Source organism: Camelus ferus, chromosome 1 (assembly GCF_009834535.1).
Source record: "Camelus ferus isolate YT-003-E chromosome 1, BCGSAC_Cfer_1.0, whole genome shotgun sequence".
Classification (NCBI taxonomy): Eukaryota; Metazoa; Chordata; class Mammalia; order Artiodactyla; family Camelidae; genus Camelus; species Camelus ferus.
This window is the reverse complement of record NC_045696.1, coordinates 67,983,419-68,006,085: the sequence shown is the minus strand read 5'-3', so window position 1 is coordinate 68,006,085 and position 22,667 is coordinate 67,983,419. Positions and strand designations below refer to the sequence as shown.

The following is a 22,667-nucleotide window of genomic DNA, read 5'->3' as shown; positions in this document are numbered from 1 at the left end:
CCAGCCCCTTGTTAGTACCCGTTACACTGCGCTCAGCGGTCATCTCAGTAAATGCTTGCCACACTATTGGGCTTACAGTCTCTGTCTCCGAAACATGTTTGAGAGGAGTGAGTAACATGGCATTCAAGCCATTTTTAAGGGACCCTTTTTTTTCTTAAAGTGCTGATTTTTTTTTTTTAATGAGAAAAGTGAAGAATAGGCCGTCTGTCATTCCTCCCCTGATATTTATGCAGAACCTACATTCTGGTGGCACTTTACAGTTCCCCAGAGAAGGGTCTGACCTTTCTGATCATATTTTACATTTTCACATTGCAAGACGATTTCTAAAGAGCGTTTCCAACTAAGATCTCATTTGAACCTCACAATAACTCAACGAGACTCAGCAAGGTAATACATGTGTGATCAGAGTTGGGCTCACAGTTCACAGTTAGGTGGAGAAGAATCGTGGGGTGTGAACCTGAGGCTCCCTGACTCACAGCATTGCCCCAAACCATTCCTTCTCCTTGTAGCAGGGATTATGAATGAATATGCTACTAACAGCTACTGTTTCTTCAGTGCCTATTTACATGTCAAACACTGCTAGGCAGACACTTTGTAAAAAGCTCGTTTAATTTCTTCATCTACTGTCTAAGGTGGAGATGATCATGTCCAGTTGGCAGGTGAATCACTGGAGATATTGAGACGACAGATAACTTCCTCAAGGCTCTCCTTCACAGAATCTGTGAACCTCGTATTCTCACTGGGACAGCTTGCCTCCAGAGGCCTTTCAAATAGAGGCTGTGATCTCTGCCATCCTTGGTCCTCAGTAAGGGGACAGAAGTGACAGAGCTAGTTTGTGGGCGACCACATGCTGCAGGGAGGGCTGCATACTGGTTGAGGGTTATTAACGGGGCATTTTCTCTCTCTGCTCTTGGAGGCCATGATGTCTCATGCAATCCCTTCTACTTTCTTTTTGTTTTTAATTAATTTTTATTATTTTTGTAGAGTATTTTTTTAGGGGGGGTGGTAATTAGGTTTATTTATTTATTTTTGAAGGTGGTACTGGGGATTGAACCCAGGACCCTGTGCATGCTAAGCGTGCGCTCCACCACTTAAGCTATACTCCCCCTGCTTTCTTCGGAGATTTTATGTGCTCTGTGTTGAAATTACCAATCTGCCTGCCATTGGGCAAGTCATTTCTATTTCTGGGTCCTTGGTTTCCCTTTCACTCAAAAGAACTATTCTTTCCTCCTCTGGTCATTCTGTCCTTCTAAGTTTACACTTCTGGGGAATGTGCTTCTTGAGGTCTCTTTGTATAAATCCTTTTAAAAATATTGTTGGGAATTATGGCTGCTTAGTAAATTCTTGATTTAAATTGAAATGATAATTGCAGGTTATCCCTATTTTCAAAGAGATTTTCAGCTTCTGAAATGCGATTAGCAAAAGTTTGAAAGTCTCACACCACATGAAGAGATAGCTAAGTCATATCGGGAAAGATGAATGCCTAATATTCTGATTGGTTTGCCCTTGTGGCCTCCTAACCTTTTCAGTGTCAGTTTTGCCTTTGTAACTCTTACGTTAGGGCCACTATCCTGTCCTCCCCTGAACACATGTGTGTGCATTTCTCACTTCTTGAGAAAGAAGCTCTTTTCCATTTGTTAAACTTGTCACTTTCTCCACAGAATCTGGTTAGCGTACCTTTGGGTGAGCACGAGAAAAATCTATTCCTCTGTGCCAAGTTCGGGGCGTGAATCAGTTCCCCCTGCCTTTTGCATTTTAGTAAATGTTTCCTAGATGGATTCATTGGATTTCCAGTAAAGACAAACAGCTCAGAAACCAGATTGCATTCATACCCGAGGCCTGAGTTTTGTGACCCAGACACTGGAGCCCAGTTCCATATATGGCCAAAAGAGAAACAGGAGCGCGGGTGCAGGGAGAATGCCAGACATAAAATGCATTCCTAAGAAATGTGCGTTCGCAACTGACAAAACAGGACCCTCATTGGTTTCCATCTTCTGCAGAATGTGAACTGTGACGTTTGCAGAAAGAAGCCAGTGTTCCAAGCATCTGCCACGGGGAACAGTTTATTTTCCCTTTTCTTTTTGGTCACATGTAGGTTTAATTTGGAGTCAGTGTTGAAGTCAATGCTAGCAAGGATTGAGGACTAAGAAATTATTCTTGGAGTCAGCAGATGTGGGTTCTCAGCCCAATATGACCGCCATCCAGCTGCGAGACTCTCGCTGGCTGTTCTTCTCAGTGTCAGAGTGGCAGGGCTGAATTTGATGATCTCTGAGATCTCTGCTATTTCTGTTTTTGTTGGTTCTAATTTTGCCTGAGATTTTCCAGTTCCTGTGGAATTCCCCACAGAAAGTAGTTTCTAATTCTTCCAAATACTCTCTGTGGTTTGAACTTAAAAAGACAAAATAAAAACCCTGGTCTTGAATTTTTCTTTGTGATTTCCTTAAATATATCTTGGACACATTATTGGCTTTCACTTGGCAGATCACGTCTTGCTGAGGGTGGAGATGGTTGTATTTACTGCGTCTTCAAGTTCCTCCCCCTCCCCTTGTCTGTCTTGGTGGAGAAGACATTTGGGCATGGCCGACGCAGAGCTCTATGGACAGGTGTGCACTTGGCAGACGCAGCCTTGTAATGGCCTTCTTAGTTGTCAGCTTCTCTTATCAATTCCGCCTTCCCTGTGGGAGAAGCAGGACCGGCAGGAGGCAGCTCTCAAAACTACCTCACACCTCAGGAAATGGAACAAGGGACGTGAAATTGAGGAGTTGGCTTTCCAGTTAGTAATTGGATGAGTCATTTGCCTGTCACAGATGTTCAGAAGGTTAAGAAAAAATAAAAATGCGAAGTTCTGGCCCTAGAGAGGACGCCAGGAATTTCTACTTTATGAGACCACGCATGATTTCTAGTGCTCCTCTTTGCCTTTATAGATTCTGTAGTCTGCTGTCAACAGATTACGAGAGTCTTGCTGCAAAAGTTTGTTGATTTTCCACTCTTTTGGGAAGGGGTTTTAGCCAGAGTTGACCTCTCCCCTTCCTGTTCCAAAATCATGGCTTTAGTTTCTCAGCTGAGAGAAAGGGAGCTTTCTGTGCTCCTGGACAAAATATTGCAGCCCTTGGGATTTACTGTCTTGTTGGCAACCTGTGCCCACCAGCCCACTGAGCGATTGGAAAGGCGTTGCTCTGAGGAGGCCACGTGGTTTGGCAGGCACTCGGGGAGGCCCTTCCTCCCCACTGAGGCTTGGCCCCAGCGCCCCTCTGCCTTGCTGCCACTGCGCTTTTGCCAGGAGCTGGCGTCTCCATAGAAGTCCGCCAAGACTTGGGTGGAGAAGAAGGAAGCACCCAAGTACTGAGAAAGCAGAGAGCGACCGATCGAGGGAAACTGGGAGCTCAGAGGTCTGTGCTGTGATGGCACCTGGGCCGTGAGCTCGCTCCGTGACTTGGTCAGGATGCTTTAAGTCTCTGCGCCTTCACTTCTCCATCTGGAAAGTGAAGTGCTGGTGGTCCCTGGAGGTCTTTTCTACCCTTGAAAGCATGAGTTTAATTTGTGTTCAGATTGTCTCTTCATGTCTTATGCCCCTCCTCCTTAATATCCCTGGTCATTCTGAGCTCGTCAACTTGCACAAAGTTCTGACCGTGCCTCCTTAACGTCAGAGAGAACACGGTCAAGATGTTTTTTCTGTGGGCTCCTGCTCGCTGTACTATTACGGCCAAATTCTTTAGTATATATTGGTCATAATAGTGTATATTATATGTGTATATGTACATGTATATATGGTGCTTGTCCGTCCCCCTTCACAGTCTAGTTCCCACTGATGTTCTGTGTTGGGAGCTGGGGGCCGCAGCACCCTCTCCTGCACGTGTGGCCGTCACCCTGACTTTGAGCTTGCTGGGAGCCCTCTGGTGCCGAGGAGGCGGGGGTGTGCACGTGCAAAGAGCACATTGCGCCTGATGAGCAGGCAGTGTTACTGGGGCTGGAGTGGAACTGAGAAGAATGAATCAGGGTTCTGGGGCTCTGTGGTCGAGTCTACCAATAATTTAGGGGATATTAAAGGAAAGTGAGCATAGCAGAAGTGAGTTCTGCTTTGGTAAAATGCACACATTTCAATGGTTACAAATGCTTGATGCTATTATGAGAAAACCACAGGGAAGACCAATCTTATAAACAGTAATAACTTATTGCCAGTGACAAGTCCTTTGGGGAGTATGATATGCGATGTAGGTTTCTACGCGGCTTTCCAGTGGATGAACCCCCTTCCCTGCCCATTAACTCATCAGATCCTCACAGGCAAGGCGGCAGGCTAAGGGATACACCCGCACTTCACTTAAGAGCAAAGTGATGCTCAAATAAAGTTGAAGAGGTTGCCCAGGGCCACATGATAAAGAGATGGCATAGTCAGGATTTGTCTAGTCCTCTTATGCCTGCACTGTGCTTCTTGCTTTTTGATTTATCCAGTAAATCAGGATAAACACATACACACACGCACACACCCACTTCTCCCATCAGAGGCTTGTTGAGGCTGGTGTTTAATTAGTTGTGAATTGTGTGAGCCATAATATTTGGTGAATCAGTCTTGGTGATTAGTAAGGTGATGTGACAGTCAGTTTACTTTCACAGATGAATTCTCAACTAGGGCACCATGACAGAGAACAGAACTGAGGATTTTAGTTTTGGACTGTTTGTTCTTGCATGTGTACTTTCATTTACTTAAGACAACAAAGGGCTAATGATTATCAAACATTTAATATGTGCCAGGCCTGGTGCTCGGTGCTAATCCATAGATGTGAATCATAAACCAAGGGTTGGAAAGGACTTTAAAATTTATACAAAACACTCCATCTTCCCTCTCATCCATCAGCTCCTCCTCAGAGACTCTTGCCTGGTGATAAGCCCAACTGTACTGGACTATTACTGTGATCTCTTACAGTAGTGGGTAGTTGCTTTAAATGTTGTCATCTTTAATGTTTAGAGATATAGTCAAACCTCCATCAGCGGTAATTCATGCATCTGTTAAGTGGCTTTACGAAGCGGAACCCTTTCAATTTGTGTTTTCTTCTTAGAGTAAGTTCCTTGGGTTGGCTATCTGCTCTTGAGAGAGATTATTAACTTTCATTTCTCCTGAAGTTTCCTCTTGTATGATTCTAGAAGTTGAACATTGGGGAAATAAGCCCATGCTGTATTCTTTCCTCTCGATTTCATTTTGGGAGACCAGAATTATATCTATATAATTGCTCAGATTTTGGGTCATGTAGGAACATATTCCTGCACATGATATTTGAAACCTATTTATACTTTCTTAGAAACACAAAATCTTCAAGTTGGAAGGGACCATAGAGGTTCTCTCAAATAGTCCTAGATTATAAATTCCTTGAGGTTGGGAGCTGTGTCAGATTTATTTCTGTACCCTTTCTTGCTGCAACTCCCAGTGCCAAGTGGCCTTGGTAGAAGAGTTGGATTGATTGCATTTGTCATGTTTTTGTGCTTTCTTTGCCCCTTACTCAACTTGTTGAGTCATTGGGAGGAGTGGCATGGTGTGATAAATAAGTAAATGATGGGGTTTTCCCTCCTCCATAGGACTTTAGCTGTGTTTAGATTTAAGAATGCTGAGTAACTAATAAAACATGATTCCAAAGCACTCCGCAGATGGAAAATGCTTTATGTGTAATAAATTATAATGGTCTCTCAAGATTAGGAACAGGCACAGAAAGAAGTGCCGACCTCGCAGGCTACAGGAATCTGACAGACCTCACGGTGGAAGAGTTGATGCTGACTGCTTTCATCATTTTGTAATTAGCTTTTCCGTCTTCCGGTCACTGTCTGTTCCTCATTATGGGCAAAATTACTTTCTGAACTAGCTAGGAATTAAGCCTTTTCCTTATCCTTAGAAGAGGGACTGAAGGAACACCGTGGAAATTGACACTTCTAGACCAGACTTTAATTCAGTGCCTAAAGCCAGGCTTTTCTAGATCCTGTCCTCTTCCTCAACTGTTGTTTCTCTGAAGGAGTCTGTAGTCACTGCTGCTGCAGTTCCAGAGCAATGGTGTTGTCCAGAGTGGAAGCTGGCATCGTTCTCTAAAGGAGACAGCGAAGTGCCAGGGCCCATCCTGGCTTTGAAACACCAGTTTCAGATGGGTTCATCTGGGCAGTGGCCTGCCTTTCCTTTGTCCTGAAGTGTAGGGCAGTCTGATTCAAATTTGGTGAATATTTGGTTCCTGCGCACCAGGTGCCATGGCTCAGTATGTTTTCGCCTGTGTTATCGCACCTTATTGAAGTGAGGGAACTGAAATATGAACAGAATCTTGCTATTTTTCTTGGTGTCTCTGAAAGCCTCTCTCTTCTCAGCATCAGTCACCCATTGCAGCTGAGCATTACTCAATCAGTAAATATTTATTCAGCACCTACTGTATTCCAGGAGCTCTTCTTGGTGCTGGTTGGTGAATAAAACAAAGCCATGTCAAGCTAACATTTGAAGGATTTAATGAAAGTATGATTACAAAAAAAAAAAAAAAAGACTTGAAAGAAGTATGCTTAAAGAAAGAAATGCGACAAACAACACACCAGCTCTTTCTTTCTGACCTTTCCTCTTTCTCTTGTCTCTCATTTTTTTTTTCTTTTTGTAACCTGACTCAACCCACTTTGTTCTCTCACCTTGTCTTGCTAGAAAGCCCCTATTTTCTTCTCATTCCTTTCTTCATCTCCTCTTCACGTCTGCTTGTAATTTGTCCATGGAGGTGCAGCAGATGAAGCTTGAGGCCGCCTTGATCCCCATTTCCTGTTCCCTCCCTCTCCGCCCTGTGCTCCTTCTCCACCGCCAGGCGTGGGGTGATTGGCTGTCAATTGGAACCTAGAGGGAGGAGTGGCTGGTGGCTCTGGGGCTTCTGGTTGCCCACCCAGCATCACTGCATTGTCAGGAGCCCGCTGAAGAGACGGATGTGGCTCAAAAATCCTAGGTGCCCCAGCAGATTGTGAGCTCAAAGGGGCTTCTCTCAGGAAATCTTGCTTGATTTTTCTCCTCCCTTAATTCTTACCGTGCGTCTCTGCCAGAAACGGGCTCGGTAAATTTGGTTTCTTTTCCTTTTCTGAAGTCTCATGTCTCTTCATCTGGGCTTGACTTAATGGGGCTTACTCTTTGATTTCATGGCTATTGTGCCCATTTCTTCCCTCCCTTGGAGGCATGGACTATATGTCTGTGTGTGTCAAAGTGTGTTCAAATGAACTAGGGATGGGGGGAGCATTTTCCTCCTATAAAAATTAAAACGAATTCCTTGTTCTGGGATGAGGGTCTTGGAGTCATATTTAATACTCAGTCCTAGATTTCAGTGGTTCACATACAAAGAACTGACCTCTACATTGACTAAGTGGTTGACGTTTCAAGTGCTCCTGGATTTCCACTCACATCTGAGGTTTGCAGATGCCTGACCATCTCTGGGTTATTATCATCCACCCCTAAAGTAGATATTTGGGAATGGGACCGTGATAACTTCCTAGTAGATACAAAGTAGAACTTGTGGGAAGACAGAGCTTTTCTTCTCTGTCCCAATGATCTTGACCTCTAACTTCATGCTTTACTTCTTGCCTTCTGTTTCTGTGCTGAATTCCAGCCCCCAGCCTCTCTAGCTAGCATGATAACCCTTGTTTCTTGCCCATGTACTAAATGTCAGGCACTGAGTAAGTTGCTTTCCATACTTCTTTTAATCCTCAAAGCCAGCCCGTAGAGTAGGTACTAGTATTTTCTATGTTGGATGGACGAGGAAACTGAGGCTTAGCGAGGTTTAAGTACCTTGCCCAACATCATACAACATGTGATGGCAGGCTCTGGGTTAGAAGCCAGATCTCTCAGACACCAGCTTTTGATTTCTGAATTACTCTGCTCACCCCTGGTTCCCTCTCCTGCCCTTCTTTGCTTACCTTGCATGTGAGAGCCGAGGACCATGTAGTGGCTGGAAGGGGTGCTCTGTCCCCACTTCTTTCTCCCACTGGCACCTGTAGCCAGAGCCCTTGAGTGTGTGCTCTCTTCTTCTGACCTCTCACCAGATTTTAAATTGGCTCTCAAGGCTGAATTCGCTGACAAGCACCTTCTAATGGTTCATTGTTTTTCATGGTTTGCTTGGTTTATCACCAGTGAGGGACAGCTTGACATTTACTTTCTTGTCTGTCGGATTCAGATCTCTTCTCGGTGTTTCTCCACACTTAGCAAAGACTCCATGACCATATGAATTGAAGCAAGTGCCATTCTGCAGATCCGTCATAGTACAATATGTTAAAATAAGATCTGGAGGCGTACTTGAGGATTTGGGAGCAGTCTAAGAGGTTTGGAGACAGTTGTGGCCTTCACATCTTCTGGTGGATGACGCTGGGCACAGCCTAGCCCCTTAAAATCATCATGCTCTCCAGGGACCTGCCTCAGCCCAGGGCACTTATATTATTGGTGCTTAGCATTTTTGTATTACTTTACATTTGCAAAGTGCTTTCCAGTGATTTATTAGCTGTTCTTGTTTTTAACAGCCCCTGGAGGTAAGCTGATATTCAGCCTTCTGAGAACACAAATGCATAGAGAAGGCTCATCTCATCAGATATTATTGGACCTGGGGTCAGGACTCTGACCTCCTGGGATAAGGCCATTTGGGGTTATTGCCTCATACGGATTAATAGGAGATCAAATGGACTTAACTTTAGCTCCCAGAGTCTCTCAGGCAGGGGTGGAATGACGGCAGCTATTTAAGGAAATTACATAGAAGTCATTATCAAAAGACCTGGATTCCAGTCCTGACTCGGCTGTTGACCGTCTGTATTGACGTTGAATAGTCTCTTTGCCTATGGCTTGGATTCACTGTCTGGTAAAACAAGAGTTGTCTCCCGAGTCCCTTTAGATCCAACATTGCATTAAATACAGTTCTATGACTTTGAACCCCTTTTTGGAAGGAGTAGCCAGTGAATTAGACGACAGGGAACCTGGATATAGATCCCAGCCAGGAGGGGATGTGTATTCTAAAGGTGTTCACCTTCTTTTTTCCAGGATCCAAGGACAACTTGACAATGATAAGCTTTCACATTCATTTTAAGAAGTGCATTGTCCTCATTCACTATAAAACTGAGGTAGTGAGCGGAGCTGCTAGAGAAAAGTCAGGCTAGAGCCAAGACCATCAATCCTGCATCTTATGGATGTTGTAGAAAGCAATTAGCCGGCTTGATTATCTCACTGGTTCAACACACGTTTTAGGGATGTGATGTAATGCGAGGAAACATTTAGTTGTCAGATTTTAGGGCTGCATCAAATTTATTCTTGCAAGAAAAGTCTAGTTGTCCTGGCAACCTGAAATTGATTTTCTTTTTGCTCTTGTCAGCTGAAACTGGTCCCCTTTGAATCATTCCTCTAATTTAATATAGAGAACTGTGTGTCCTCACCTGGTGACCAAATCGTTCTTAATGACAGGTAACCCCAGCAAATGGTTCCTCTCTCCTACCTCAGCCAGAGGCTGTAGTTTATTACTGCGTTCACCCTCTGTTGTTCGCTTTGTGCTTATTTACTTGTCCGTGGAGTCAGGTGCGGAAGTAAAGTGGCATTCAATTAATTAAGAGTTCAGTCAGGCCTGTAGAGCAATGATGTAATTGGCAGCCAATCACAGCCTTTGGCTTCCCGTTCCTTCCTGGGCAGGGGTGGGATTAGAATGGACTCCAGGAGAGGGAGTCCTTTAGCGGGGACATCTAGCATTCTGTGACCTGGGGAGGGTGATGTAATGGCCCAGATGACACAGAGAAGACGGGGGCTTCATCTGTTTTCTGCCCCTGTCAGTCATCTCTCTCAAGGCAAGGGGGATGATGTTTAAGCTATGGAAGGTAGAGTCGACATCATTAAGAAGAAATCGATGTCCGCGGCAGAAGAGGAGGTTGCAAGAGAGCAGTTTGCTGTACTGAATGATTGCCAAGTTCATGGGCCACACGTACTCATCTCAGGATACAGAGGAGAGCATCTCATGGTGACTGTGGAAGGGCTGCCAGTAATTCTGAGGAAACCTGGAAACCAGCAGAAATGCCAGAAGTGAGAGATGAGGAAACAGGTATCAGTTATTAAAAAAAAAAAAGTCAACCAGTATCCAGAGTCCAGAATCTGCTGACTTTATTACGATTCCTGGTATGACTCTAGACTGGCTTCTTCGACAGATGATTTGTGAGTCTCTGAAAGGAAGCTGTGTTCACCAGAAGCCAGAACAGGGTCACTTAGCCACTTAATCTCCTTTTGCTTGAGTTAATCAGCTGGTGGCTTAGAGTGATATCACAGACACAGTGTAGACGGTGCAGGCTCTGGAGTCATATTGCCTGGGTTTCAATCCAGAGTCCTCTGCTTAGTAGCCACCCCACCTTAGGCAAGTTGCTTAATTTCCATGACTTAACTTCCTCTTCTATAAAATGGGGCTAATGATGAGGACTGAGGAAGGATGCTGTGAAGACTCAATGAAATAATGCATATGAAGTGCTTAAAACAACACCTTGCACATATGAAGCATTTAATAAATTTGCTCTCATTACTCTTAGTAGGGAGATATTTGAATTAAAAGAAACATTTAAAACTCTTTTAAACATTTATAGATAAGGTGGAGACACAGAGTGGATTCTAAAATAGGCAGTGGGTTAATTTTTGGGTCCATGAATGCACACTTTTTAGTAACATGGGTAGAGAAGCTTCAAATTTATGCTGCAGGGGTGAGGATGCAGGCAGGGGTGAGTTTGTGACCCTTCTTCAACTTACCAAACCCCTTTCTAGTCCCTCATCCTTTTTTTTTTCCTCCCAGGAAGGAGCTAGCATTAAAAATCTACTGTCTGTCTAGTTTTCCTCCATACATTTGTAGTCCTATAAATATATATTTACTATTTGGTTTAAAAAACTCAAAAATTATTTGTACAAAGTTTACATTCTTTGTTCTTTCAGAAAATACTGTCAAAATGGAAACAGCCACCTGGAGCTGCGGTGCCACGGCTGACTGAACAGTCACCCTTGTGTCTGCAGGGAGGGTGCTACCTACGCTGTGTCCTCCCTGTGGCCTTGGGCGGCTCTGCGTTCTTTCTTCCTCTGTACCTTCCTTCCTTTACCTGCCCATCCCTTCCCTTCCCTTCCTTCCTACCTTCTCTCCCGCCCTTGCTAACCACCTCCCTGCCTTTCTTCCTCTCTCTATTTTTTAAAAATCTCTGTCTCATCTAAAAGTGGGTCTTCGTGGCGACGCTTCATGTGATGTTTTAGGCCTTTGGAGAAGCAGGCTTTGGCCACCTGGTTCTAGCTCTGAAGTGTCAGGCCTCCACCAGTATCCTTTCTTGGGCTTCTGTTTCCTTGTCTTCACACTGGAGCTGTGATAACACATCCAGCCTCAAGAGGCCATGTTGGGGCACGAGTGATGCGTGTCTCATGTGGTTCCTTGTTCTGTCTGTGGGGTGATAGGAAGTTGGTTTGCATACATACGCATATTCCTTAACTTTTTTGGAGGGGTGGGTTTTATTTTGGTGGTGCGCCCTGAGAGTAGTGAGCTCTGAGCCTCAGTCATGAGCCTTGCCGTGTGTTTTTCTGGCCTCTCAGTGTCCTTAATATACGTGATAAGTCTGCACAGGGCCCTACCCGATCTGACTTCAGGCTACCTTTCCACCTGCTCTCTGACTCCTCCCGTCCACCCCATGCTCGTACTGTGCATCCCATGTCGGGGGCCATCCTGCGTGGCCGGCCGTGGATGCCAGGCCACATCCTTCCATACCCAGCTCAAATTCCCCCTTCTCAGAAACATCAGCTTTCTTGTTTGGATTCAGTTACTCCCCTCCTCCATTCCCCCTCCCATGTTTTGTATTTTCAGAAACACTTTCACAGACCACCTTGTATTTTAATGGGTGATGTCTGTATCTGAACTCTGATCTCCAGAGGGCAGGTATCTCCGAGTCTTTCAAGCCTAGCTCAGTGGCTGGCATTTATAGGCACTCTGTAAATATGTTTTAAGTTGAATTACTAAGGAGGCCTGCAGGGTTGCAAGGTTATCAACAGTTAACCCAAGGAACTGCAGGGGCTCCTGGAACAGGTTTAGGAGCATGTAGCTTTTAAGAGCAGCTATCAGCTTTTCCCCGGCTCCTTCTTAACCCTGCTTCTCTAGAGGCAGAGGGAAAGGTGACTTCTGCTTAAGATGCTGGTGACACTCCCAGTGAGATTAGGTCAGGATGCGCCATCTCTTCCCTGTCAGGTTCTCATCCCTATCTCTCAACTTGTCAGAGTAGCAACCTTCTTTTTACTGGAAAAGATTTGCTTTTGGAGAGGAGAAAGTGGTTGACAGGACGGCCTCTGAATTTCTGACTTTGATTATGAACCTTCTTGAAAAAGACTTCACAGTTGTCCCTGCTCTAAGGAAGGTGGATAAGCCAAGGTGCTGCGTTTGTGAACCTGAGTGAAATTCCATTCTTGCTTTGTGACTCTGGCTCTCGGGAACAGCTCAGGGTCAGGCCAGGCTCACATGATGTGCTCTGGAAATCCACCTCCAACCATCAGCGTTGGCATCCCAACACGATTGGTTCTGTTGAAACACCTTTTCCTGACTTGCAGTGCAGATTCTGCATGTACTGTTGAATGTTGCTTCCAGTGACTCAGGCACAGAAAAAACGTTTGTGTTTAACATGCCATAGATAGAGACTTTAGGTGGAAAGAAGATGTGTGATGCAGGGGAAAGACAAAAGGGCAAGTCCAGGACACCTGGACCAGAGATCCATTGTGTGATGTGTGGCCTTAGTTTCCTGATCTGTAAAATGGGACACTAATAATTACCTGGAAGGACTGTTATGTAAATGAACTGAGATTATTTAGGTAAAGCGTCTGGCAGGGCATTGGACACTTTTAAAGAACAGGGTATGCCAGTGAACGTGTATAGACTTGGGTAGGAGCTGAGGCTCCCGGAGCCGTTAGAATTAGGGTGATTTACATAACTTCAGTGAGACCGAATTACTCAACCTGTCCGAGTCCCAGTTTAAATAGACTTTGTTTGGGATTAAATATACCTTGCCTGCCGAGTTGTGAAGATTTGAGAACATCTGTAAAAGGCTTAGCACAGTGGTGTTTCAGCATCTGGCCAGGGATGGACCCTGGCTTGTCTGGAGTGGTGATGTGTGCGCTCTGGGGTGATGTGCCTCAGCGGTGTTGACTGAAGTTCCCCCTGTAGGCATCCTTCCTTCCTGTATGCAGGAAGGCACAGAGCCTTTCTCTCTAGACACTGGACCTGCAAAATAGACTTGGTTATGGAGATACTGATATTAGGAGGATCTAAGCCAGAGCCTGTATGGAGAAGTGCGGCCAGGAAGTTTGCAGGGTGTTTTATGAGCTCTCACATGAAGAGCTGCGGAAGAGCTGGCAGTCTTTTACTTAGAGATGGATTTTGGGTGGGAGGGGAGGGTTGAGATTGGTGATGGAGAGATGAATTAGTGCTTGTCCAGGGTGGAAGTGACCATGCCTAACATAGGGGACTGATAGGTGAGAGTGAAGAAGCCAGGCTTAGCAGAGGATGGGAATTAGGAGGCTCAAGGAAGAGGTGGAGGGTTCCAATCGGAGTACTGAGGGCAGAGGCTTGAGATAACTTTGGGAACAGTTAGGGTGTAGCTGCGGGACTTCTCAGGGTAAGAAGGACAGGGGCTGTCTGTTGTCACCATCCCACTAGGGAAAAGAAGGCATGGTCCTAGGTGTGTGTGTGTGTGTGTGTGTGCATGCATGCATGCATCTATGCATGTACATGTATGTGTGTGTGCATGAGTGTGTATTAGTAACAGGACCAAAGAGGCTGGGGACTTACCCAAGGCCATACAGCTAGGAAACAGCTTTCATTTGCTTAAAGTGCTAAGTTTAGTAATGACTGTGAGTGACAGAAATGGGCAGGGGGAGCGTGTAGGGAAAGGGCCTCGGCCCCATTTCCTGCTCCCTCCCAGGCAGGTAGTGAGTAGGAGTTTTAAGTTTCACTGTTTGATAGCATCACCTCCTCTGCTTTCCCAGAAATTATTCCTCGAAGTATGACTCGAATCGTTACTCTGTTGGGAGATGTCTCAGTTCAGAGCTGACTTTCTGCTGTTGTTTACGAAAGACATGGTGGCCCTGGCAATTCAAAGGTGACATATTCAAGTGGAAAGAACAGGGGATCTGAGTGCTGGCCCTGCTTTTAGAGACCAGTTAGAATTGGACAAGTGATGACATTTCTTAGTGCCTCGCTTTCTCCTCCTGTAAATTGGAGGATAATGATTCCTAGTTGATACATTTGTTGTGGCAATGCTTTGCAAATTGCAGTATTGGTCCTGGTACAACAGAGATAAAGGGGTGTCTGGACTTGAATTTTGTTTCCATACGTATGAAGCAGAGGGGAGTTGGTGAATTGGTGTGCTCCATGGCTGGTGCGAGTCTTTTTAATGGTAAATAATACCAGCATTTTCTGATTTTGGAGTCGGGGTGTCTTGGAACACTGTGATTAATGACTGTAGAATCTACTGACTGCTTGGTTGACCCTGCCTTGGGCTGATCACCTGTCTCAGCATTTCCCCCACTCCCCGGGCTGTGGGCTGAGGATCTCCTAGTTCTTGTGTTATCTGGGGGAAGTTTCGGAACTTTTAGGCCTTTATTTTTCCATCTGCAAAATGGGGATAATGATTAGCTCAGCTTTGCCCGCATTGCGAGGGTTTGCTGAAGAAAGGGATATGAAGACCCTCTGTAAGTTGTACTGAACTCTGTATTTTTCGAGTCTGTTTTCTCTCTCTTCTCCCTTCTGCTAAGGTCCAGGGGACAAGTTTGGTCTTGAAGAGGCCCAACGGCTCAGAGGAAGAAACGGGCTGATAGAGAAGGGTGACTCTCCAGGGCCCCAGAGTGAATTGGAAGCCTGGGATCTGTGCCCAGTTTTCTCACAACAGGTCAGATTCCTCCATTCGGTGCAAGCCTGATTTGTCCACACAGAAGACCTAGCCAGGGGGAGAGAGAAACTTCTGGAAGGGATGTTAGCTCCTTGAAGCCTTGAAGTCGAGGGGCGCAGTCTCTGGTATGACTGCTGTGGGTATTGAGGCTCCTGTTCACTGCCCCTCATGTCCAGCATTGACCCGTAACTTGGGTATTTGGGTTTGAGATGTGTCAGCAGGCGCATGACCTGTGTGCACTTGGCAGACGGCTGGTGTTAGTCAGAAGGCAATCTTGAACCTGGCTCGTCTTGAGCCCAGAACCCACATGATCTGGATGGATGAGAGGGTCTGGTGAGACTGGTCTGATCCTTGATTGATTATGGCAGCTTCGGGAACACAAGATTTTCTCTCATACTGCTTTATGGGGTTCATAGGAGACTCAAAGGAGAGAAGGATTTTTTTGGTGAATAGTACTGCGGTATTCAGATAGCATTCATTTCTGCTGCTGAAAACAGGCAGCTGACTTCCCTTCTTTACTCCTTCCCCGAGCTAATATATGGATCCCCAAAAAACCCAGTTAAATTCCTGAGAACAGTTGGTCAGCAGTCCAGTCTTTTTTTTTTTTTCTTTAAATCTGGTGTCTGAGGTCTCTGAATTTAAGCCTGGACCATTTCAAATATATATTGTGGATACTTGGTATGAAGGACCCACGTTAATGTAAATCAAGGTCCAAGTTCAAAAATCCCAGGCTCTCCCTCCATGCCTACCTAGGCTCATAGCGTCCAGCTCTTCATGGGCCCTGGGGCTTTGGCCCTTATTTTTGGTATTACCTGGGGAGATTCGCTTCTCCTGGAGATTTGATCATTGTTCTCAGAAGGTCCCTGTTTTGGAAGCTGAGGAAAACTGAAGGTTTTCCATTGGGAGACGGGAAAGATCAGGGAGAGAAGCCAGCTCTTTGGATCCTCCATTCCCTGCTCTTTCTGACACATCAGTCTTCTCTCCTGTCAGGTGAAGAGAGAAGACAGATAGTTTGACAAACAGTTCTTGTCGCTGTCAATCTGCCTTCTCTCTCTGCTCAGAAAGGCAGTCCTTACCTTCCCTTTTTTAGGGGGGGAGGCTAGGTCGGGTGGGCAGAGAGGATGCCCAGAGGGTGAAGGAGGGAGACCTTTCCCTGCGGGTGCTTTCTGGGGCAGAGATGACCAGGAGGCTCTCGTCTCTCTGTTGAGAAGCAATGCCAAGGCAATGAAGAATTGTCACCTTGCATTTAAGGCACAACGAGGCCTAGAAACGTGCAGGCTGTATTAGGAGACAACATCGATTTCATATATATTCATCTGAAAAAAAACATGTTTAGGATGTCATATCCATAAATACTAATAAGGCTGTCTGATTCCAATTTTCAGGTGAGATTAGCATTTTATTGAGTATTTTATCTGTCAGATTCAATACTCGATGTTCCATCCTCCCAGGCTTATTAGCATAATTGCTGTGCTTAAGCAACAATAAAAAATGCAGCAGTAAAATAGCAGTTAGTGCAGGCAATTTGTTATCAAAAGCTTTTACTTAAGGACAGCTCCAGCCTGCATTTGTTAGCGAGTTAGGGTTATAATTTATTTTTATTTGGAGAGACAAAAGGAGGGGGAGATTTTGCTTTTTTGTTTTGGAAATAATAGAGAAATTAAAAAGCATTGCCTCTCTGGAAAACTGTCTGCATCCCTTCTTCCTGTGCCGAAAGCAGCCTGGCCTAGGCATAAATGCCGCTTGGGAGGCGCGTGGCTCAGGCAGAAGTCGCTCTCCTCGGACTTGGAATAAACAGGTAGTAATGCCCATTTCTGTTTATACAGATGTTTCCAAAACACTCTCACATCTCTTTTGTTGGTTAAGTCTCACACCGGTCCTGTGAGGGCTCCCCTCTGAGCCTAGGGGACTGAGTGGAAATGGCATGTTTCAGACAGGGCAGTTGAATGGCAGAACTGGGCTGCAAATCTGGTCTCCTAGCCCCTGGTGACCCCTCACCCAGCTGCCCCAAAGTCCTGGTGTGGCCCTCTTCCCTCTCCTGCCCGGTGGTGGGTGGTCTGCATCCCAGCTCTTTTGCATAAATACATACATGTGCATGGACATGTGCACACAGAGACACACACCTATACACGCAGAGTCGCCTGCGCACACGTACAGACACGTTTTTTTTTTGCTTTCCACAAAATTTAATGATGTACTTTTACATCTGTGTTTCCTTTGATGTCCTGGTTGAAGCAATTGAACTTACGAACTTTGTGTTTCTTTTATAGATTTATATAGATTTATAATCTCTCTCCCTCTTTCTTTTTCTCTCTTTTCCTCCCTTTCTCTGTCCCTCTCTCCTCTGTCTTGCTTACTAGTGACTGACTCAGGAAAGCCCTGTGACTGCCCTCTGTGAAAGAGTGAAGGTCCTGGTGCAAAATGTGATTTTATAAGTAATGTAGTCTTTGTAAAGAAGACAGACATAAGATTTAAAAATGTTGAGGTTGGGAAATCATTTTTCTTTATTTGTTGAGAAATATATCAGAAATAAGTAAGGACATGAAATTGAGGCTCTTTTGTGTGCTTTAGGCTTCAGTTATGGGTAATAATTTTCAAATTAAAGGTAACATTTTGAGTGAAAATGGACAACTAAAGCTCCTAAACTTTCAGAGAAGTTCCCTCAGCGTCTCAGATTTTCTTCCCTCGGTAAGTTCAGAGAAAGATGATACGATCATTGACTCTGAACGTCTCTAGTGTGTGGAATATGTCCTGGCCGCTGTGGGGCTTAGGGACTAGATCAGAGAGGGCTGTGAGACTCAAGACATGTTTAGACTATCGGAAAGGAAATTTATAACAGATAAAGGTCATTTTTGTTTTTGAGCAGCTCTTACATGATTGGAACCCTAGTAGGGACTTTTCTTAGGTTATGCCATTTTATTGTAATATTTCATTCATTATAAGTGAATTTTTATTGAGCACTTAATATGTCTTGGTCATTGTCATAATGTTTTACCTGCATCATCATCTCGTTTAATTTTGATAACAATCCTCGAGGTGGTGGTGGGTACTATTATCATTGTTCTCATTGGTTAAATGAGGAAACTGAGGCACAGAGAGGCTCAATAACTTGTCCAAGTCACACAGCTGGTAAGTGATGGGACCTCTCCGGTCTTCCTGTCTCCTAAATGTGTGTTCTTTTCACTGCATCACTTGGCAAAAATGAATGAGTAGACAGCGAGGTAGACAAGACAGTGTCCATGATGGTTAGAGGACTGTGTAGTTTGTTGATGTCAGAGCTGGGGCAGAACCTGGATGTCTACAGAGATCACTAAGCTTGAAATTGGGCAGGAGTTCAAATCTTACTGTACTTCTCAGTGCACTTCTTAGTGCTTGTTAAAACCTTGGTTAACCTCTAGGAGTCTTGTTGTCTTTCTTTGAATTAGGGATAATAGAATGTCTCTGCCAGTGTCACTGTGAGAATAAGTTAGAAAATGCATGTGAGAGCCTCCAGTGGTGCCCGGCTCCTGGTGGGTGTTCGGCCATTGTCAGGAATACCCAGCAAGGGGCGGCCTGTGGATGGCGAGGAACAGCCATCAGAGCCAGACTGTCCACTCCATGAGGTTCTAGAACCTCAGGCAAACCACTCCATCTCTCTGTGCCTCAGTGTCCTCATCTACAGAATGTACTTACCTCATAGGGTCCTTTGAGGGTCAAATAAGCTAAACGGTAATTTAAAAATATACGTAAAGTGCACCTAACGGTGCCTCCGCAGCAAGCCATCTGTAGGTGTTAGCTCTCACTATTCCATCCCACTGCAGGGAGCAAGGACAGACACCCGGGGAACAGTTTTGGCTTGTTGTAGGACCCTGGCCTTCTCACTTAAGGACTGGGAATCAGATTAGCCTGGGATATAGGAATTGTGTTTGCACAGCCACTCATGACCTTGGAAAAGTTTTGGCTTCTCTGTCCTTGATCTTTGCTTATCTGTAGATGGTAGTTGAGAGAGTGGACTTCAGATGATGGAGTGTGCGTGGGGACTGGAAGGCGTGCGCGTCCTTCATAAACTGCTTCCTGGAGCGACGCCCTGTGGCTCCTGAGGGTCAGTTTGCTGATTGATGATGGCCTGCAGGGTGGAGTTTTCCTTTGTCACCCAGGCAGGCTCTGTCTTCCCTGAGTCTGCATGTGCCTGGGTCCTGTCTTCAGAGCTGTCCCCATTTCCCTCATCTCCAGAAGGAGACTGGGGCCACCTCTTCCTTGGACCGTTTCTCCTGCACCAGAAGGAGGTGGGTGGGGGTTTTGGCATATCACTTTTTGAAAGGTGATATGCTCTAACACATTTCACACACCTTCAAAGCATAAGAATATGCTGAGAGACATTAATTTGGAAGTTGTGCTGCCGAGGATAGCGCAAAGATGGAAGATTCTTCGGGATCTGGTGCTCTCTTGGGCTGTTGTCTACACAGCACTTATCCTTACAAAGCTCGTGTGTGTGTGTGTGTGTGTGTGTGAGAGAGAGAGAGAGAGAGAGAGAGAGAGAGAGAGAGAGAGGCTTCCTGGAACTGGTAGTGCTAATTTTGGGGGGTGTTTCCTTGGCTTATTCAAAATAGAAACAGAAAGGCAAAAGTGTTTGTTCATGTCATTTAAAAATGTCTTTATGGGAGAGGATGTTAAGATAATACCTTACCTTGTGAATACCTTACATTGTATATGGGGCTTTATGGTTTTCAAAGCATTTACATACACATTTTCTTATGTGTGCCTTGTGGCACCCCCACGAGTTAGGCAAGGTGGAGCTTGTCATTCATTTCCCTTTTAGAGATGATGTAACTGAGGTTCAGAGAGATGAGATGAGTTTTCTTAAAACAGCGATGGATGCAAACTCAGAGCCTTTAACTCGGGCTGCTTTCTGCTTCACCACCTTCATTCGAGTGTAATGAGGTCATTCTTACCAAGCTCTATCCAGTTTATACAGAGTTGTAATAAACTTGAAAAGTGCTCCCCATTATTTTTTCTTGTTTCCTTTGGTTAAAATGTTAGCCATGATTTGATATTAACTTGTTTCTCCCCAAGTATAAGCAGCAATGAATCCTTAACACTTTCTGTTAAAACAGCATGTGTTTTTTAAAAAAATCAAATGTCAAATTATTTCCTGAAACTCGCTTTAATGAACAAGAGAGGTGAAGGTAAAATCCCCTCCTCTTTTTTTTTTTTTTTGTCATGAGGTAATTAGGAAACAGGATGTACCAAGTCACTATAGGAATTTAAAAAGGAACACTTGTACTGATGTACAAACTGGATGAATATATTAAAGAGAGTTTAGGGCTGGTAGAAATTTTAAGTGAAATAACTTCTCATGAAGTGTATCAATGGTTTTTGGTTTGCCCAAAAACCTAATATGTTGTATGAGTTGGATGCCAGAAAGGTATACATCTCAACAGTCCAAAAAACAGAAGCATGAGCTAGGCTTCTTGTTTTGATTCCAAAATGCCTCTATCTGGGAGCTTAAGTGTGTCCTTAGAATACAGGACAGAGGAATGGAAGATGCTCTTGAGCCTCTTAATGACTAGGAGTCAACTCTATGCTCGCTTAGTGGGTGGGAAGGACTTTCTCTTTGGCAAATGTCTTTGAATCCCTTACTCACATGGTACCAGATAAGCCCAGTGTTGTGTTATTAGACTCGTGTACCAGAGTATGGGTTAGATCCCATGTGTTTAGAAGCCTAAGTATTGCCTTCACAGCACACGGTTTCTTAGGTGGCTGCTTCTGAGTGGAATGCCAGCTTCCTGACAGTGTCTTGAAAAGCCTCTTTAGAAGGAAGCAGAAAGTGCCTTGGTTTGGATCAATGACCCCCTTGAGACTTACCATCTTTGATGGTTGCTTTTTTGGTCTACATCATCAGGTGATGTTACTCATGGGGGTGCTGATGTTGGCTCTGATTTTTCCTCCAGAAACAGATCAGTTTGTGCTTTTTCAGGACATGGATAGCTATGAATTCTCTATCTCAACAAAAGTCTATGCACCATCTATGACTGTCATGTAATAATTGGCTCCCACTTTACAAATAAGGTTGGGAATGAATTCACCAGCATGGAAAATGAGATGTAAGAAGCTAGGGGTTTCCATCTCTGAGTTTCTCTCACACCCTTAATTCTGTGAATCTGGCAGTGATTTATTTGTCCTGTGTGTATTCGCTTGGTCTCTTCTGCTAGATTTTGAACCCCTGTAGGGCAGATGTCGTGTCTCATTAATCATCATGATAGTGCCTGGCACATAGTAGGTGCTTATTACTAAATAGCTGGGTCCCATGTTAAGAAGCTGAACCAGGTGGTTTTCCTAGAGAGAGAAGTGGTTGCTCGTGTTGTTCCATCGGTGCATTTCCAGCGAGGCTGGGCACCTTGGGGAAGGCAGACACGCAAGACCTACGGCTCCTTCCTTAGGGAGCCACCGTCTAGCTGTAGCATGTCACTGACAGCTCTTTGTATTCAGTGAAACCACACATGGATGGGTCATCCTGATGACTTTTAATTTTAGAAAGGCTTCGGCTGCTAGGCTCTGTCACCTGCTTCCACATTTGTGAAGCCCCCACCACAGCACCAGTTACTTTCCATGTCTAATGGTGTAATCGTGACTGGATTTGCCCATTATCTGCCAAACTGAGTGTGAAATAATCTGCTGTTCTTTGGTAGATGTATTTTATTTTAATTTAAAGCATAGTTGATTTACAATGTTGTGTTAGTTTCTGGTGTACAAAAAATAGAGATGAACTTATTTACAAAACAGAAACAGACTCACAGACAGGGAAAGCAAACTTATGGTTCCAAAGAGGAAAGGGGGGGGGGTGGGGAGGATAAATTAGGAGTATGGCATTAGGAGATACAAACTACTGTATATAAAATACATAAATAACATGGTAGATCTATTTTATTTTGAAAAGGTGAATTGTGGAATGGAGAAGCAAAATTTGGTATATCCATAGAATGGAGTATTATTCAGCAATGAAAAGGAGTACAGAACTGATATATGCTACAACATGAATGGATCTTGAAACTGTTACGGTAACTAAAGGAAGCTAGTTATAAGAGGCCACATGCTCTGTGATTCCATTTATATGAAAAGTCCACAACAGGAAAATCCGTCGAGTCCATAAAGACAGCAGATTAGTGGTTGCTGGCAGAGGTAGGATGGGGGTTTCTTTTGGAGCCAGTGAAAGTGTTCTTAAAGTAGATTGTGGCAATGGCTGCACAACTCTGTGAATACACTAAAAACTGAATTGTAGGCTTTAAATGGGTGAATTATATAGGGTGTGAATCATATCTCAATAAAGCTGTTAAAAAAATCAGTACATTGCCTTTCAATCTACCATCTCTGAAGGTGGCTTCAGCAAATCAAATTGTCTGTAGTGCCAGGTTTTTAACTCACCTTGGTTTATTTTGGGCTAAGAAGTCATGCATACTCAACAACGGTGACCATTCCTAAGGACAAATTGGTAATACAACCAGAGCCACCAGACTTGAAATCTATTTCCCCGTAACTTCATGTACCATCTTTTCAGGAGCTTTAATATTTTATACTTCCAGAAATCTTGATTAGTGAGATATCTGATAAGAAATAACAGGGTACTGACAGCCCTGATTGTATAAACAGGCGTTTGGGATTGTGTTCATGGTTTGCTTGTCAGTACAAGACAAATGTGTGATTATTTTGAATGATGGTTAATTTCCTTATCCACCTATTTGAAAAATACAGATGTACGGCTGAGAGACAGGTGCCCAGGGAGAAAAGGAGTCCTG

General features: G+C 44.5%; 1 protein-coding gene across 8 annotated transcripts in view; it reads left to right on the top strand.

The window, feature by feature from the left end:
* LPP (LIM domain containing preferred translocation partner in lipoma) overlaps positions 1 to 22,667 on the top strand; it is a 629,562-nt gene that overhangs the window by 98,535 nt on the left and 508,360 nt on the right. The window contains exon 1 of one of the 8 annotated variants that reach the window (XM_032482369.1): positions 14,846 to 14,895. The exons of the other annotated variants lie outside the window; for them this stretch is intronic. The gene's annotated coding sequence lies outside the window, so the exon portion shown is untranslated. Of the gene's footprint in view, positions 1 to 14,845; positions 14,896 to 22,667 lie in introns of those variants that run through there. 8 annotated transcript variants of the gene reach the window in all.